The following is a 19,628-nucleotide window of genomic DNA, read 5'->3' on the forward strand; positions in this document are numbered from 1 at the left end:
ACTCCCGTACAGGGCTGTGAAAGTGATCCGGCTGATTGGCCGAGACACTGTGGAAGAAATAGTTTATAGGAAAGCAGCCTCCAAACTGCAGCTCACCAACACGATCATAGAAAGAGACCATTTTACTCTGGGAGCCCAGAAACCTTTGGCTGATCCTGACCTCCAGGTAAAATGTGTTCCTTTTAGAGTCTCATGATTTATAACCAGTACTATCTTTGGATGAGAATGCAAATAAAAAGGACCAGCATTAACCACCCATTGTTGCAAATTACACATTTTTTTCATTGGCCTAATTCTTACCCTCTCAGTACCTAACTACATGCAAGGTGCCATACAAGCTAAAAATGAGGGTGGCATTTAAAGGCAGAGAAAATAGAATAAAGAGAATACGCTTTGAACCATCTAACTTGGATTGAAATTCACATCTTATCCCTTACTGGATGTATGACTTTGAGCATGTAACTGAACATCAAGGATCTAATCTCTTTATGCCTTCTAAAGATGAGTGTGCCACGAGTTACCTCAGAGAGAATTTGTTTAAGTTCTTTTTTTTTCTTCCTTTTTTTTTTTAATCAGTGATGATTAGTTCCATAGCTCCTCCTTAATCCCAGACGCTTTGAGTAGTGACTTACAGTACTCATTCCATACTCAGAGATGAGTGAACAAGATTAGGAATTCAAAATTATGCCATAGGATATAGGGATGAAAGCACTAGAGTTAATTTGTTGAAGAAGGAAAAATTAGATGGGAGTCAATTGCTGGCTTAGAATATCCTAGAGAGCTCTCTTTTGGTAGGAGGTTTAGAGTTATTCCTTAGCAGCAGCCTTTGAGATAAAATTGAACCTATATTATAATATACCCAAAGTCCTTCTGAGGGATTAGATGCAGAGAGATCAACCCCTAGTATCTAGTATGATTCAAGCATGAAGAGAGTAATAAATGTCTGAGAAAAGGTAGTAGCTGTGGGAAAGTCTGCTGTAGGAAACTGCAGAGAAATGACAGGAGTTGGCTATTGTTTTGAGGCAGGCAGTGTGAGAGAGCAAGTTCCAAGATGGCTTTAAGTCTTTAAGCCTGAAAGATGAGAGTAGAAAGTAGGAAGACAGGGATAGAAATTAGAAAGATGAAGATAATGTAGGCTTTAGTCAACAGAATTTGTAGTAAAAATCAATATACATTATTGTTAGAGGGAGACTCAGAAAATAAAGGAATTAGAAAAATTTGCAAGAAAAACCAGGCTTTAAAAGGATCAGCTTATCAAACAAAAAATTCAAGAGGTATATGAAAGGGAAAAAATTACACAGTATTACAAGCAGAATCATCAAATTTACAACTAGCCCAAGCATGAGTTTAAAAATGGCAGTTTTCTCACATCTGTATCTTTACACATCAGCATTGCAGACAGGAAAGGTGCTGTTTTTGTTAGGGAGTCACTCACCTGCAGGAAAGGGTCACAGATTTGGGGGTACTAGAACTCGAAAGAAGAACCCTAGGTTTTGTTTGTTTGCTTGACTTTAGTTTATCTTAGAGAGTAACTGGAGTCTTTGGCCTTTTGTGTTTTGAGTCTTCTGCATGCTCATCTGTCATGGTGGCAGGGCAGGCTGTGCATTTTATTTTCACACTATTGAAGAGGCAATTTCAAATGGAAGGTGAAAGCTTGAGAGAGAGGTGCGTGTACACTGTAGGTGTCTAAATATACTTCTTCACAGGACCTTGGGAGAGGAGCTCATCATGGGCTGTTGTGAAGGCACAGGCGTCAGGAGTTAGAGGAGATGCTTCCCCAGTGGAGGGAGCTCCAGGCATTCAGTCAGGGGTTTCCCTGTGGCATTGGCTGCTAGCACATCATTGTGAAATGCACAGGCAAAAACTCTGCCATGGGACCAGATCCTGGGGCCAGTACAAACTATGGGCTGGTGGAGAGGACCTCGGTGGGACTTCCTGCCCAAGCCATGGCAAGAAATCACACTCTGGTTCTGTCTTGATTCTTTCCTCCCCACCAGACTGTGAGTTATTTATGGTTGCCAGGAACAAGGGTGATAACTCACTGCCTTGTCTCAAAATACAGCAGGACATTTTTTTAAGTTATTAAAAGAATCTAATAGTAAAAGACGTGGTTCTGGTTTGATAAATCTAAGCAGTATAGAGCAGTGAAGTCCTGAAAAAGGAAAGCAGGTTCCTTGTTTTAGAAGGAGAACACAACAGAAACAGAGAACAGATAAAGATGCGGTGAACACTTATTGAATGCTTACTGTGTGCTAAGCATTGTGTGACGTGCACTTTTTCCAGTTGTTTTAGAAGAAGAATAACAAAAAAATGAGATAGATGTTGTCTTTACCTCCATCTTAAGAAATTTTCCAAACATCAGATTCATGACTCTAATCCGAGCACTCTTTAACTTCCAACTACATGCTCTTAGTTACTATAATAAAGTGGTTTTCATTTAAAAAATGGGTAGTTCCTTAAAGACATGTTGTGAGTGAGCATTAGCGAGGGAAGCCAGGAGACATAGTCCAAGGAGTGGAAGAGGGAAGGGTCCCAGTATGGACTGAGCCTCATCATAAATACTTGGCTTTCTTCTGTTTTGGGTACTAAATGCCAAAGCCAAATGGCTTGGTTATATATATGTACACCAAAGTTAAATATAAATATAACAGGTATGGTTTTGCTTAGTTTTTGTCATAGTTTTCATCTCGGGTATTTTCAAGCTAAAGTTTCTAAGTTACAGAATAGGCAATCTAGAGATAATTAACCAAATCTAAAAGGGCAAAATGAAAATGAAGTCCCATGATGTGGATCCCAATTGGTTCAGAATTCCTAAGAGATAGTATTTAGGGAGGTGGAGAGTTGCAAGTAGCAAATGAAAGCCAGGTAACACTATCTAAGATTCTGGTTCCTGTAGCCATAGGAAGTAGGCTGAGTATATCCCCTAGGGGGAGCAAGAGGGCAGGATGGGGAGTGCCACAGGACTATCCAGGGAGATTGAAATTGAGAAAGGGCTTTTGGGTCTGGTGATCAGGGTGGTTATGGTTTTGCCAAAGTGGGTCCCATAAACCACTGTAGTAGCAAAGCGGCTTGGCAAGGACAGGTGGCAGCTCATGGTGAGATGAGGTATTCAGTGGCACCTTCTCTTTATAAGAGTTTGGCAGTGGGAGAGGTAAGAAGGTAGCCAACAGGTTCTCTGAGTTCTCTCAGGACTGCTGGAAGTGCCTGTAAAAAATGCTGGTGAGAAGTGCTATAGAAGATGCTGGAATCATTTTATCTGCCCCCACTCCTCAAAAAAATTGGAGGCCCAAATTTTTTTTGGTATTGTAAATAATTGTCAAAGTCAACATCTCTGATCATCATTTATCACCTCTCTGCTTATTCCTCATCCAACTTCAAAACAGCCTGGCAGGTGTCATTTGTGATGGAAGAGAAGAAAGTCCATCAGGGAAAGAATTACCTGGTATCATTTAGACACTTAGCAAGTCACACATCCTCATCTGTGTTTTCATGAGAACTAACTGGATCTCTCGTTTTCTTCATTCAAGTTGAGTGACATACTGAAATTTGGCTTGGATAAACTGCTGTCCTCTGAGGGGAGCACCCTGGAGGAGGTAGACCTGGAGTCCATCCTGGGAGAGACAGAGAATAGCCAGTGGGCCTCTGATGCCCTGCCTGCAGCTGGAGGAGGGATCAGAGAACAGGAGGAAGGAAGTGAGTTGGGGTTAGGTGAGCCAGTGACTTCATCACCTCAAGGTAGGGTGTGAGTGAAATGCGTCCCCACGGGAAGTCCTGTGTCCTGCTCTGGGACCTTTCTTTCCTACCCAGCCCTGTAGTCATCTGATGACATTCTTAAGGCTTCCTGGTCCAAGAACTACCAGAGTAATCCTTGTTCCCTTGAAGCTGGACTTTGAATCCAAGTGATGATATTAATGTTTATGGTCCTGTCAGTCTCAAGGATTAAATTTGAACCTTTTCTCCCTTGATGCAGACATCTTCTCTGGAGTTTATTTGGTAAACCTCCTATCTTTATGGTGGTGCTTTGCACAGTGATTCCTCTTCTCAATAGTAGAATGTTTTTTAAATTGCAACTGATATTTATGGACATTTATTGTGTTCATCAACAGTACTGACTATGTCATGTGCTTCAGGTCGTTTAAGACCCATGAGGTGGGGGGCTGGGGTGGTGGCTCAGCGGTAGAGCACTCACCTCGCACGTGCAAGGGCCTGGGTTCAATCCTCAGCACCACATAAAAACAAAAGTAAAAATAAAGGCATTGTGTCCAACTTCAACTAAAAAAATACATATTAAAAAAAAAGACCCATGAGGTGTAGGAGATCATTTTGTCTTCCTTTTTCTTTTTTCTCAAATTTGGTGTCCCCCCCCTTCTCTCTCTCTCTCTCTCTCTCTCTCTCTCTCTCTATATATATATATATATATATATATATATATATAGTTGTAGATAGACAGCATGCCCTTATTTTATTTTTTTTAATGTGGTGGCTAAGGATCGAGCCCAGTGCCTCACACATGCTGAGTAAGCACTCTGCCACTGAACTACAACCCTAGCCCCAATATTTATGTTTTTGTCCATTTTCTGTTCTGAAATATTTGAATTTCAGACTTGAAAGGTTTTTTTTTTTCCTCATGATTATTTTTAAAATGACTGTTCTCCTGTATCAGCAAGAGGGAGTCAATATGGGCTGGTGTGAGAGGGTTTTACTGACCTTTTTTAAAAATTTTTATTCATATATGACAGCAGAAAGCATTATAATTCTTATACATATAGAGCACAATTTTTCATATCTCTGATTGCATACACAGTATATTCACACCCAGTTCCTGTATTCAAACCTTTACTTTGGATAATAATTATCACATTCCACCATCATTAATAACCTCATGCCTCCTCCCTTCCCCTCCAACCCCTCTGCCCTATCTAGAGCTTGTTGTTCCTCCCATCTCCCACTCTATCCCACTATGAATCAGCCTCCTTATATCAAATAAAACATTCAGCATTTGGTTTTTTGGGATTGGCTAACTTAGCATTATCTTTTCTAACTCCATCCATTTACCTGCAAATGCCATGATTTTATTTTCTTCTATTGCTGAGTAATATTCCATTGTATGTGTGTGTGTGTGTATGTGTGTGTATACATACACACACACATACACACACACCCCCCACAGTTTTTAATCCATTCATCTATTGAAGGGCATCTAGGTTGGTCCCACAGTTTAGCTATTGTGAATTGTGCTGCTGTAAACATTGATGCATCTGTGTCCTGTAGTATACTGTTTTTAAGTCCTTTGGATATAGATTGAGGATATGGACAGCTGGGTCAGATGGTGGTTCCATTCTCAATTTTCCAAGTAATCTCCATACTGCTTTCCATATTGGCTGCACCAATTTGCAGTCCTATTAGCAGTGTATGAGTGCCTTTTTCTCCCACATCCTCGCCAACACTTATTGTGGTTTGTATCCATAATAGCTGCCATTCTGACGAGTGAGATGAAATCTTAGAGTGGTTTTGATTTGCATTTCTCTAATAGCTAGTAATGATGAACATTTTTTCATGTATTTGTTGACTGATTGTATATTATCTTCTGAGAAGTGTCTGTTCAGGTCCTTGGCCCATTTATTGATTGGGTTATTTTTTTTTTGGTGTTTAGCTTTTGAGGTTTTTTATATACCCTAGAGATTAGTGCTATATCTGATGTGTGAGGGGTAAAAATTTTCTCCCAGGATGTAGGCTCTCTGTTCACCTCACGGATTGTTTTCTTTTGCTGACAAAAAAACTTTTTAGTTTGAATCCATCCCATTTATTGATTCCTGGTTTTAATTCTTTTGCCATTGGGGTCTTATTAAGGAAGTTGTGGCCTAACCCACATGATGAAGTTTAGGGCCTACTTTTTTCTTCTATTAGACGAAGAGTCTCTGGCTTAATTCCTAGGTCCTTGATTCATTTTGAGTTAAGTTTTGTGCATGGTGAGAGTTATGAGTTTAATTTCATTTTGTAGCATACGGATTTCCAGTTTTCCCAGCACCATTTGTTGAAAATGCTATCTTTTCTCCAGTGCATGTTTTTGGCACCTTTGTCTAAAATAAGATGATTGTAATTTTGTGGGTTAGTCTCTGTGTCCTCTATTCTGTACCATTGGTCTACCAGTCTGTTTTAGTGCTGAAACCATGCTGTTTTTGTTACTATTTCTGTGTAGTATAGTTTAAGGTCTCATAGAGCTATACTCCCTGCTTCACTCTTCCTGCTAAGGATTTCTTTAGCTATTCTTGGTCTCTTATTTTTCCAGATGAATTTCATGATTGCTTTTTCTATTTATATGAGGAATGCCATTGAGATTTTGATTGGAATTGCATTAAATCTATATAGCGCTTTTGGTAGTATGGTCATTTTGATAATATTAATTCTGCCTATCCAAGAACAAGGTCAATCTTTCCAGAAATAGTAAATGAATTCAGCAAAGGAGCAGGATATAAATCAATACCCATAAATCAAAGGTATTTCTGTATATCAGTGACAAAGCCTCTGAGAAGGAAGGAAAACTACTCCATTCACAATAACCTAAAAAAAAAAATGATACTTGAGAATCAATGAAAGAAGTCAAAGATCTATACAATGAAAACTACAGAACCCTAAAGAGAGAAACCAAAGAAGATCTTAGAAGATGGAAAGATCAACACATTCCCTTCTTAAAAGGAATTTATATTCTTCAAGAACTTTTTCTTGTTCTCAGCTTGTTGTTTTAATCGTATCCTATTCCCATTTCAAGGATATAATATCCTCCCCGAGGACATTTATTATAGCTTTTTAAAATATATCTCAGGGAGGATATATATTATATCTTTTCAGAAAGTGTTACCCTGCCCACTGTATTATCTCTTTTTCCTCTATTTGCTTTTCCTTCTTCCTCCTCTTTTTAAAAGTTTTGTTTTGGAGTCTCTCGTTCTTGTTAGCAGTTTATCTGAAACATCTGGTGTCCTCTGATCATCGTGCTGGTGAAATTCCCCAAAGCTGACAGGCAGCTCTGTTGTGAACAGGTGGGTGGCCTTTGGGCCTCATGCCAACAGCACTGGTTGGCAAGCCAGCTTTTGCACTGGGGGAGTCAGATTTGAAGATTTCACTGGACAACTCATTGTATCCTAAGACGAGTCCTATACCATTACAGTGAAATTGGTGGTTTAAATTGGAAAGACAGGGAGCTGAGGGCACATGGTGCTCTTGGTGTTTGGTGTGCGGATCCTCTCAGTTCCTCCATACTGTGGTGCCTGTGCTTGTGCATCTGAGTTTTTGGAGAACTGAAAGGGTTTCAGTTCCTGCAGTCAGCCCCAGCTAGATACCAGTGTTTTGGTTCCACAGCTCTTTTGAATCTGTTGTCCTCTTCTTATCCACTTTTTATCTTTCAAAGAATTCGTGCACTGTTTCATCTACCATTGCCTCATATATCTTTTTAGAAATCTGTGTATTGTCCTTTAGCTGTTTTGGGTGAGAGAAAAAATAGATGTGTGTGGTCATATTTTTAAGTTGTATTTGATTACCTTAGTACCAAGTTTCCACCCTTTTCTGTACTCATCTAGATTGACTTTATTTACTAGAACAAAATAAAATTGCAGTGTTTTCAGAAAGATAATTATATATCTCAGTCTACCTACAAAAAAAATTACATTTTTGCAGACAGTTTAACTGTTGGATTCTCTACTTGGATAAAAATTTGGAATGTTGTCTTCGATGACTGTCTTGATTCTCTTTGTGGTAGATGGTTCCTCTGGCAGGACCCAGATGAGGGTCTAGACCTGTGGGCTCCAGCTGCCTCTTCGAAACAGAGTGAAGACATAAAGCATGGTTAAAAATAACAAATGAATATGAAAGAGGAGTAGTTAGAGCAGCCCATTCACAATTAAGTATAAAGTAAGGTTGCTTTGTCTTTAATGCCAAGTTTTTTAAAAAGCACAGTTATATGGTAAGGTGAGCATGCCCAGAAACCTGCCTTGGGAGCATGCGCAAAACCTAGCCCCGCCCAACTCCTCCTTTGAAGGTGGAAATGGAGTTGCCCGCCCCTTGAGCCGGTACTGGTTAATGGAAGTGAACCAGGAACTAACAATAGGCTGCTGCCTTTTCATTTGTTTGGCCAGCGATTTACATCATTTGGTCTCATCCAGAAGGTGTAAGATTTCCATTGCAAATAGAGATTGTGGAGAGGGGTCAGCAGCTGGACTAGGGGAGTAAGATGTTACTTTTCCTGGTGGTCCTTTGGATTTTGCTTCGCTTTCCAACGTCCTGTGCAAATGGAAGCATGGCTGATGGTTCTTAGGAGAAAAATACATGAATAGTCTTTTAATTGGTTCCTTGATCATTCTTTTCTCTTTTATTACAATTTTAGCTTTTAAGTGACTCGGCTGCCTTCTCTACTATTTGGTCATGAATTTCTTTTTTTCCTTCTCAACAAGGATTGTTCTGGGGACCCAAGTGCTGTCAGCTTTTATAAGGAATGTTGATTACTTTATATGAAATAGGATGGAAGGAGGTTGATTAAACCCTGTGAAATGAGAGACAGTTGGGGAATTCTGGGAAAGATGGCCATGGACAAAGATTCGTGGGATCACAATGTACTTCTACAATATTTGTGAGAGGGATGTGTGAGATAAGGATCAGATTTTTTTTTTAAATACCATCAGGTATCAACCAGCACTAATGAGTGAAAGCTAAAGGGAGGCAGCTTGAAAGTCTTTGCAAGAAAGGATTTTGTTCATAACTATGACTTCAGAAATAATGACTCTCCCAGGATTCTCTGAATTTCCCCTCTGAGAGTGGACCATTTGAGTAGAACCAGAGTATCAAAGAAGAAATTTTAAAGTCTAGTATAAATTTATATGTGGATTTTTCAAAATGCTACAAATAGTTGATTATTTGCTGTCTTTAAACAATATACAGTAATCACAAGAAAAGTTCCTTCTGTTCTTTGTGTCATTAGTTCTTGGCCTCACTCAAACCTAAGTGATGATGTGGAGGAAGAAAGCACACAAGATAACATGGCTATTAGCTTCCAGTTTGGAGGCTTGTCCTGGCAAACATTTCTTCTCTTTTCATGAGGTATAAAAATATAACCAAAACCCATCAGGACAGATTTTATATGGCTAAAAATTCATGATTTCATGAAAATAGGAAAGAGTATTTCTGATTTTTCTTAAAGTTCTCAAATACATCTAAATAGTAGATAGAAAAGACAGTGGAATGAGATTACCATCATTACCCTAAGTACACATATAAAGACACAACTAGGGGCTGGGGATGTGGCTCAAGCAGTAGCGCGCTTGCCTGGCATGCATGCAGCCCGGGTTCGATGCTCAACACCACATACAAAAAAAGATGTTGTGTCCGCCGAGAACTAAAAAATAAATATTTAAAAATCTCTCTCTCCCCTTCCTCCCTCCCTCTCCCTCTCCCTCTCCCTCTCCCCCCCCCTCTCTCTCTCTCTCTTCAAAAAAGACACAACTGATGTGACTCTGTATACAACCAGAGATATGAAAAATTGTGTACCATATGTGTAATATGAATTATAGTGCATTCTGCTGTCATATATAACAAATTAGAATTAAAAATATATATTTTTTTAAAAAGATTTTAAAAAGTGGGAAAATCAGAAACTAATATCGTTCCATGCTGTACATATCACTTCCCTTTCTCAAGTACAATCTGGCACAAAATGTGTTGAGAAGAGATTCCCCTCCAAAAAAAAAATCCACTGGGGCTGGGGATATAGCTTAGTTGGAAGAGTACTTGCCTCACACGCACAAGGCTCTGGGTTCAATCCCCAGCACCACCAAAAAACCCCCAAAATCTGATATTACATTTAATGGCATGAACAAGATTTAAAAAGCCACATAACAATAATGAGAGCACAAAGCACACAAAAGGCTTTCTAGATTCCAATCTAGAAAAAAAAAAACATATCTCAAGGAAGGAGAACAATGTTCTTGCAATTACTTTTCTCTAAGGAGTGTCTTAGTATGGTGATGAATGACCTTTTTTAACCCCCAGCACTGAGGATTGAACTGAGGAGTGCTCTACCACTGAGCTACATCTGCAGTCATTAATGTTTGTTTTGTTTTTATTTTTCTTGAGACAGAGTCTCACCAAGTTGCCCAGGCTCTCCTCAAACTTACCATTCTCCTACTTGTCAACCTCCTGAGTAGCTAGGATTATAGGCATGCACTATTGTACTGGCTACAAATTATATGTTTTTAAATCAGGAAATTGTCATTTAGAGAATATTATTCCCATAAGTTTTTTCTATATAAATTATTATAGAGCAAGCTTCACACAACCAATTGAAGAGACATTATCATCAATAGATTATCCTATATTGTAGTTAATTGTATGGAAAAGAAACAATGTAGCAAAAATGAAATCATGAAAACAAAGACATTTCACATAGTAATGTAGATTAAAATGTCATCCAACTATAAATTACCCCAAAATGCATGGACCAAGATCCTACCCAAGATTGAGACTTGAGGAAGGACTGACTGTATCCTTTAAAGGCACACACTCATTTTTTCTTCTCTGTGGTACCCTGTGCCACACTGTAAAGAAGCCCAGGCTATCTTGCTGGAGGGAGAGTCCATTTGAAGAAAGCCCCTGACATATGAAAGACCACATGGAAAGGGAGACTACATAAAGCCAACAGTCAGCACCTTAGTTCCGGACATACAAAGCCATCTCAGACCTTGTAGTCTAAATCAGGCGTGTGCTGTATGGGTGAGCCTAGGTGACACTGGAGCAGAACCTTGGTTAAAGTCTTGACTTACAAAATTATGAGAAATAAAATGGTTGTTTGTTTGGTAGTGGAGATTGAACTCTGAGGCTCTCGACCACTGAGCCACATCCCTAGCCCTATTTTGTATTTTATTTAGAGACAGGGTGTCACTGAGTTGCTTAGTGCCTCGCCATTACTGAGGCTGGCTTTGAACTCTCGATCCTCCTACCTCAGCCTCCTGAGCCACTGGAATTACAGGTGTGCACCACCACTCCCGGCAAATGGTTATTTTTTAAAGCCACTAAATTTTGGAATTTTTAAAAATATAACAATAGATAACTAAAACACTGTTTATTGATGATTTGTAGGGCTTTTATTTAATGACCAGTTTTATTAAAGAATACCCCATTTATTTCTACTGTGATCAGCAAAAAAACTGAAATTCAATATTTAAAATTTTTTGCCAAGAATATAACCTATCTTGCAAGTTTCCATGAGGACTAGAAAAGAATATATATTCTGGAGTTGTTGGGCATTGTCAGTCAATGTCAATAAGGTTAAGGTGGTTCAGACTCTTGTGTATCATTAGTGATTTTTTTTTATAGTGTTACTATCAGTTGTTAAAAGGGTGTTAAAAATTCAAAGTATAGATTTGTCTCTTCAGTTTTGTCAGCTTTCATATATTTGGGGCATATAAATGTTTGGTTGTATGGTGTCATGTTTCTGTGTTCTTAAAAACACATTATGGTATTATGAAATGTCTTTCTTATCTCTTATAAAACTCTTTATCTTGAATTAAATTCATCTGATGTTAGTATAGCCTCTACATTCTTCTTGGCTTACTATTCATGATGTATTTTTATCTATTTCTTGTTTTCGTTCTATTCATATTTTTATTTAATGTAATTAAATAAAATTACATTAAATAAAAATTAAATTTTATTTAATTTATCCATTAGCGTTTAGCTTTATTGCTTTACATTATTGTTTTAGCAATGTTTCCAGAAATTATGAAATGCATTCTTTAATTTATCACAGTTTTCATAATTTAAATTGTGATACTTTCTCACATCTCCCCAAGTCCTTTGTGCTTTGTCGTCATACATATTACAGCTGTATACCCTATGTTTTTTACCTTAGTCATGTTTCCAAGAAATTAAAAGAATAAATATGTATACATATTGCCTTTTATATTTACCTACATTTTAGTATTTCTACTACTTTTCATTTCTGTTTATGGTGCATTGTCTTTAAAAATATCTACCCCAAATTCTCCACATTCCTGTATCATGTTGCTTCTCTCATTATGAAGTAATATCTATTTTCCCACCCACTGAGTCTGGGCTGGTCTTTTGTCTTGTTTTAATGAACAAAATATATTTTTGGTGAAAGTGATGCCATGCCAATCCTAGACCTAACACCTTGGGAAGGTATATACCTTCTACTTTTATCCTCTAGAAATCTAATCAACAAATAAAAAATTTTAGAATGACTGAATGACTAAAAGCATTTGAGGAGATAAGCCTGACCCAACCAGTTGAGCTAGCAGACATGTAAACAAAGCTATTTTGTCAGTTCTACCTTTGGTTAAACAATCCCTGCTAAAGGAAACCACATAAGCACTAATAAATACCTAGACAAAGGACCCATCAGGTTACGTAAAGCCAAATCATAGAATAAGGAGAAATAACAAAGAATTTTTATTTTAAAACATTAAGTTTATTACACAGTAAACTAAAACACACAGTGCATCTGTTTCTACCTGATGGATCATCTCCTTTTATCCTGAAGAGGTTCTTTTAGCATTGTTAATAGTAGAGATCTATTGGTATTGAATTTTCTTACTTTTTATTTATTTGAAAATGTCTATTCTGCTTTCAGTTTTGAAGAGTACTTATCCTGGATTAGCAGTTTTTGTCTTCTAGCACCTTAAACCTTTCCGTTAACTTAAATCTCTCATTTCTGATAAGAAGTCAGCTATCATTTTAGTCATTTTTACCTATGCGTAACACACCACTTTTTTCTAATTGCCTTCAAGACCTTTTTCCTCCTAATTGATTATTTACAGTTGACTCTGATGCATCTAGATGTGATTTGCTTTGTAACTAACTTTAGTATTCACTGAGTTTCCTAAATCTGTTAACATCTTTTTTGTTAATTTGAGATAATTTTAGCCATCATTGTCTTAAATATTTTTTCTGTACAATTTATGCCTCTATTCTTCTAGAAATCTAATTATATGTATGTTAGGTCACTTTGTCCTGATAGTAACCAAGTCTCTATTTTTTTTCTTTCTGATTTTTAGACCAGATAATTTTTATTGGTCTATCTCCAAGTTAACTTTTTGCTGTTTTTGCACTATATAATCTGATGATAGATTTGTTTCATGAATTTTTCATTTCAAATACTATACTTTTTATTTCTTTTTTAAAAAAATTTTCATTTATATGTTGACACCCATATCTACTTATTCATTATGATTAAGCTTTTCTTTAATTCCTTGAAATTAGTTATAAAAACTTTTTAAATTTTTTTTCTGCTAATCCTGTCAGTTCACGGAACTTTTTTTATATGTGACATTTTCTCTTGTGGTTCTCATTTTTCTATCTTCTTTGCATTCTGGCAAAATTTAATGATATTCTACATGCCTATAATCCCATCGACTCAGGAGGCTAAGGCAGGAGGATCAAGAGTTCAAAGCTAATAAATTATGCATGGCACACATTGTTTAATTTTGCATGTAACTTCTTTTTAGTGCGTCAATGAGGTTTTAGTGACATTGTCACCCAACATTTGGCCTTTGTTGTTCAGGGAATGCCTTCATGATTTTAATACTGGTTTTTCTATTCAGACTGTGGATTGGGTTTGAATATACTGTTATCAACCACCTGGTCTTTTAATTACTCATCCCAGTAAATTTATAGTTTGTGAAGCATTTGTTTCTCAGATTCATGACACTGTTAGAACCTGAAGTAGTAGCTGATGGGTATCTGTGAATTCTTTTTTTTTTTTTTTTACTTGAAGTAGATTGTCTGAAATAGGCATATTCTCCTCTGTGTTTATCCAAACCTCCCTGTCATGTGCACTACAAGTTACAATTTGGAAGTTACTGTATTAAAATTCTGTCTGTTCATGGTTCTAGAAGAGTGATATTCTCTCCCAAACACTGGTTACTACAGCAGCATTTTTAATGTTGTAAAATAAGAATAAGGGCTCTGAAGGCCAAAGATTTTAAAAAGTCATTTTACAAATGTTACGTTAAATTAAAACTGAGCTTTGCTGTAATACTGTTTTCTCTTCAAAATGTGATGGTACAGGAAAGGTGTTATATGAAGGGGTGGTATTGCAGGGGAGCATTTTAAATTGCAGAAGTAAAAAAGTTATAATATTTATAATTTTGATGAGTTTATTTTTATAGGGAAGATTTTTCTCCCCTGAAATTTTTTCTGGAATAGCAAAATGTTTCCATTATTAAAAATTGAAATTGTTAAAAAAAAAAAGAGTTCAAAGCTAGCCTCAGCAACTAAGGGATGCACTTAGCAACTCAATGAGAGCCTATATCTAAATAAAATGCAAAAAAGGGCTGAGGTTGTGGCTCAATGGTTAAGCACCCCTGGGTTCAATCCCTGGTACCAAAAAAAAAAAAAATTTAAATTATATTCTGGTCATTTATAGATGATACATCATAGGAAGTCTGGATTATATTGTCTTCCTATAAAGGATATTCTGTTTTATGTGTCATGCAGGCTAATTACTGGTGAATTGTTTTGATCATATTAGATTTGGTATTATTATTATTATTATTATTATTATTATTATTATTATTATTATTATTATTTGGTAACAGAGATTGAACTCAGGGTACTCAATTACTGAGCCACATCCCCAGACCTGTTTTGTATTTTATTGAGAGACAGGGTCTTGCTGAGCTGCTTTAGCACCTCGATTTACTAAGGCTGGCTTTGAGCTCGTGATCCTCTTGCTTCATCTACCTGAGTCACTGGGATTATAAGCATATTCCACCTCACCTCACTAGGTTTGGTATTTTTCTTTATTTCCATATTTCATGGTGCATTATACTTGTACATAATGGTGGGATTTGTTGTTATGTTTTCATACATATGTACAATATAGTGATAAAACTTAGCCAATATCATTCTCGAGTATTTCTCTTTTGCCTGCTTTCCTCTCTCCCCTGATCCCTTTCCTCTATTCTACTGATCTCCCTTTGATTGTCGTCAGATTCCTTTCACACACACACACCTTTCTTTTCCTTTTTTCTTTCTGGCTGCCACATACATTTTCAGCATGTATCAATTTTGATTTCAAATTTAGGTCTACCATTTTTCCTTTACTCTTTTGTGTGTGGTTCTTTTTGCTAAGGTTTATTCCTGAACTCTTAATTAAGTACCTGATATATTAATGAAGCTGCTGCAACCTGACTCTGCTGGAAACCATTTCTTCCAACATTGCCATTTAGCATCATCTTCAGTCTCCTTTATAGTAGTCAAACTCTGCTAAGCCTTAAAGAGTCTCATCTGGTACATTCATATCAAAAATGAATTTCCTCCAGGCTTTTAGTATTCTCTCTCTAACACACACATAATTACATTGCACCCACCATAAATAGCTCAGACATTCTTGTCCACAAAATTCCAACCACTATGATAATCTTGCACTTTGATAATTTTCTCCTTAACTCAGTATGACCACCATCTTACTTGAGCTTCATCTCCCTAATTGTGTTTTGTGCAGCAGGCCTACAGTCATGTCTGAAATTAATACCTGAAAATGTTTAGTTTTTCTAGTTTTATACTCTTTTGTGTCAGGAAAACAAATCAAGTACATTAGATCTATAACAGTTTCAAGTAAAAATACTAACTTACTTATATCTTTGCCAATCAATAGTGGTAGACACTTAGGTCAACTTACATAGAAACTGCAACATCTTATATACTCAACAACAATTTCATTGTCCATGGAACGAAAAATTAATTGAAAGAGTAAACCCCAAAATGGATATCTGAAAAATAAACTGGTCAAAATTAGTAAGGCAATCAGAATTAAATAATCATATATTTTACTAATAGCACTAGCTTAAAAGTATGAGTCTACAATAACTAGAAAAATACATGTTAATGGCTAGAGTCATAAAAGTTTCTATTATGATAGGCAGTCTCTTATGATGCTTTAATATTATATGATAGTTGTGAAATGATTACAAACTAATAATGAACATAATCTATTTGCAGATTAAAATGTTCTTCCCTGTATTATCTACAAAGTTTAGATAAACCTCAAAATGCCCTGGAAAAGAAATTTATTAAGTCTCATCAAAATGAACTGCCAGGTTTTTTCCTACATTTGACATGACACAGTGCCAAGATTTCTAGTCCTGAATACACACTTTCTATAGGGAAGAGACTTTTATCTTGGCATTTAATAGATCATTTATCTCATTTCATACAGCCAATTTTAGTCATAAGAAAAGAAATGTTTATGTATTTATTCTGCTGACTTTAATCTATAATCTAATCAGGGGTCAACAAACTTTTCCTGAAAAGAGACTGATAATAAATATATTAGACTTTGTAGGCAAGTCTTCATTGCCACTCAAGTGCCAGTGTAGCACAAAACAGCCTAGACTGTGGGTAAATAAGTTTCTGTGTTCTAATAAAACTTTGTTTACAAAAGCAAGTGTTATTGTTGGACATCGTGGTGTGCTCCAACAGTCACAACTACTCAGAAAGCTGAGGCAGGAAGATTACTTGAGCCTAGGAGTTTAGGCCAGCCTGGGAAATAAGAGAGAGAGAGGGGGGAGGGAGGGGAGAGAAGAGAGAGGAGAGTGAGGGAGGGAGAGAGAGAGAGAGGGGGGAAAGAATGAAAGAAGGAAGGAAGGAAGGGAGGGAGGGAGGGAAAAAAGGAATAAAGAGAACAATTAAAAAAAAAACAGTGTCAGGATCATCACTGTTCCAGAGTATTAATGTTTATGCTCACAATAGATGTTTGGCTAGGCTGTATACATACATACATACATGCATACATGAAAGCAATTCTGTTCTTTTGTTTGCTTTCTTTTATTTTCTCCATTTTTTTGTTGATACATTATAGTTGTAAATCATGGCAGTATTTGTTGTTACATATTTCCACATGCACAATATAACACTCCAGTTTGGCCTATATCATTCCCTAGTATTTTCCCTTCACTCCTCCATCTCCTGGTCCCTTTGCTACAATCTACTGATCTCCTTTTGATTTTCACTTTCTTTTCCTTTTTCCTCTCTTGCTTCCACATCCGAGAGAAAACATATGCTCCCTTGATCTTATGAGCTTAGCTTATTTTGTGTAACAGAATGTTCTCAAGTTTCATCTGTTTTCCAGCAAATGACATAATTCATCTTTATGGCTGAATAAAGCTCCATTGTGTGTATATGCCACATTTTCTTTATTTATTCATCCTTGATAAGCACCTAGTTTGGTTCCATAGTTTGGCAACTGTGAATTGTGCTGCTATAAACATGGGTATGCATTACTACTCTAGTATTATGACTTTAATTCTTTAGGATAAACATTGATTAGTTGTATAGCTGGGTTATATGGTGGTTTCCTGCCTAGTCTTTTGAGGAACCTCCATACTGATTTCAATAGTGGTTATATTCATTTACAATCCTATCAACAGAGAAAAAAGTGTCCCTTCTTCTCCACATTTTCTCTAGCATTTATTATTGTTCATATTCTTTTTTTTAAGTAGTTGGACACAATACCTTTATTTTTATGTATTTATTTTTAATGTGGTGCTGAGGATCAAACCCAGGGCCTCGAACGTGCTAGACAAGCAATCTGCTGTTTTTTTTTTAAAGGGCGGGGGGGGGGAGAGAGAGAGAGAGAGAGAGAGAGAGAGAATTTTAACATTTTTTTTTTTATTTCTTAGTTTTCGGCAGACACAACATCTTTGTTTGTTTGTGGTGCTGAGGATCGAACCTGGGCCGCGCGCATGCCAGACGGGCGCGCTACCACCTGAGCCACATCCCCAGCCCCAGCAATCTGCTGTTGAGCCACAACCCCAGCCCCATATTATTCATATTCTTGGTGGCTGCTATTCTGAGTAGAGTGAGATGAAAGCTCACTGTAGTTTTGATTTGCATTTCCCTAATTGCTAATGATGTTGAACATTTTCATAGATTTGTTGTCCATTCTTATTTCTTCTTTTGAGAAGAATCTGTTTAATTCATTTGCCCAATTAAGCTAGGTTATTTGAGGTTTTGGTATTAAGTTTTTTAAAGTTTCTTATATAGTCTGGATATTAATCCTGTGTCAAAGAGTAGTTAGCAGGGCTGGGCATGTGGCTCAAGCGGTAGCACGCTCGCCTGGCATGCATGCAGTGCAGGTTCAACCCTCAGCACCACATACAAACAAAGATGTTGTGTCCGCCGAAAACTAAAAAATAAATATTAAAAAATTGTCTCTCTCTCTTTTTTTTTAAAAAAAGAGTAGTTAGCAAATATATTTTCTCCCATTCCGTAGGTTCTTTCTTCATGTTACTAATTGTTTCCTTTGCTGTGCAGAAGCTTTTTAATTTGATGCCATTCTGTTTATTAACTTTTGTCATTATTTTCTGAGCTTTAGGAGTTCTAATAAGAAAGTCATTGCCTGTACCTATATGCTGGAGTCTCAAACCTATATTTTCTTCCAAGGATTTGCATAGTTTCTGGTCTAATTCCTGGGCTTTTGATCTCTTTCAAGTTTGTACAGGGTCTAGTCTTATTTGTCTACATATAGATAACCAATTTTCCTGGCACCATTTGTTTAAAGCATGTCTTTTCTCCCAATATATTTTTGGCATCTTTGTCAAGAATCAGATGACTGTTAACTGTGTTGGATCTTTTTCTGTGTCCTCTCTTCTTTCCCATTGGTCTATGTATCTGGTTTTATGACAGAGCCATGCAGTGGTTATTTCAATAGCTTTGTAGTATAATTTGAAGTCAGGTATTGTGATGATGCCTCCAGCTTGCTTATTGAATTAGAATTGTTTTGGCTATTCTGAATATTTTATTCTTCCAAATGGATTTCAGGACTGTTTTTTCTAGGTCTGGAAAAATGACATTTATTATTATTATTATTATTTTAAATTTATATATGACAACAGAATGCATTACAATTTATATTACATATATAGAGCACAATTTTTCATATTTCTCTTTGTATACAAAGTATATTCACACTAATTTGTGGGTATTTTGATGGGAATTGCATCACATCTGTATGTTGCTCATAAAACCAATTTCAAACATATACAATCATATTAGTAGTGATTTTAGTGTCCAAAAAGAGATCTACTAAACAATAATTACTGGGCTGGTATGGTGACTTGTAGTCCTAACTACTCAGAAGGCCAAACCAGGAGGATTGCTTAAGTCCAGGAGTTGGAGATCAGGTTAGGCAAAATAGCAAGACCCCCATCTTAAAAATAATAATAATTACTCATGTCAAAACACATCTCAATCATTATGATAGTCACTAACTCTTCATTGTTTTCCTTGAAACTCTAATATACAATTAGTGAATGTCAATTTAGGACTAATTGTGCTGTTTTATACAGGAGAAAGCTGATTATAATAGTAAATGAAATCAGCTATCATGAACTGATTTGTGTTTATTTAATTACAATTATCATGTTGATGACTCTACATATTAAGTCTCCATCTATAGTCCCCTAGGTGCTAATTTTAAAGATATGAGTTTTCATTAAAAATAAGAAAAGAAACCCCTCCATATGCATTTCAATAATTCAAATTGTATCATAATTTGACTATTAACACAAGGGAAAATCAATGCAACTAATTCAGATTTAAATTCAAGATTACACAGTGCAAAA

General features: G+C 36.5%; 1 pseudogene; it reads left to right on the top strand.

The window, feature by feature from the left end:
- Nucleotides 1-14: 14 nt before the first annotated feature.
- Nucleotides 15-19,628, top strand: part of LOC144373189 (transport and Golgi organization protein 1 homolog) — an 82,887-nt pseudogene continuing 63,273 nt past the window's right edge.

The sequence above is a fragment of the Ictidomys tridecemlineatus genome, unplaced genomic scaffold (genome assembly GCF_052094955.1).
Source record: "Ictidomys tridecemlineatus isolate mIctTri1 unplaced genomic scaffold, mIctTri1.hap1 Scaffold_293, whole genome shotgun sequence".
NCBI lineage: Eukaryota > Metazoa > Chordata > Mammalia > Rodentia > Sciuridae > Ictidomys > Ictidomys tridecemlineatus.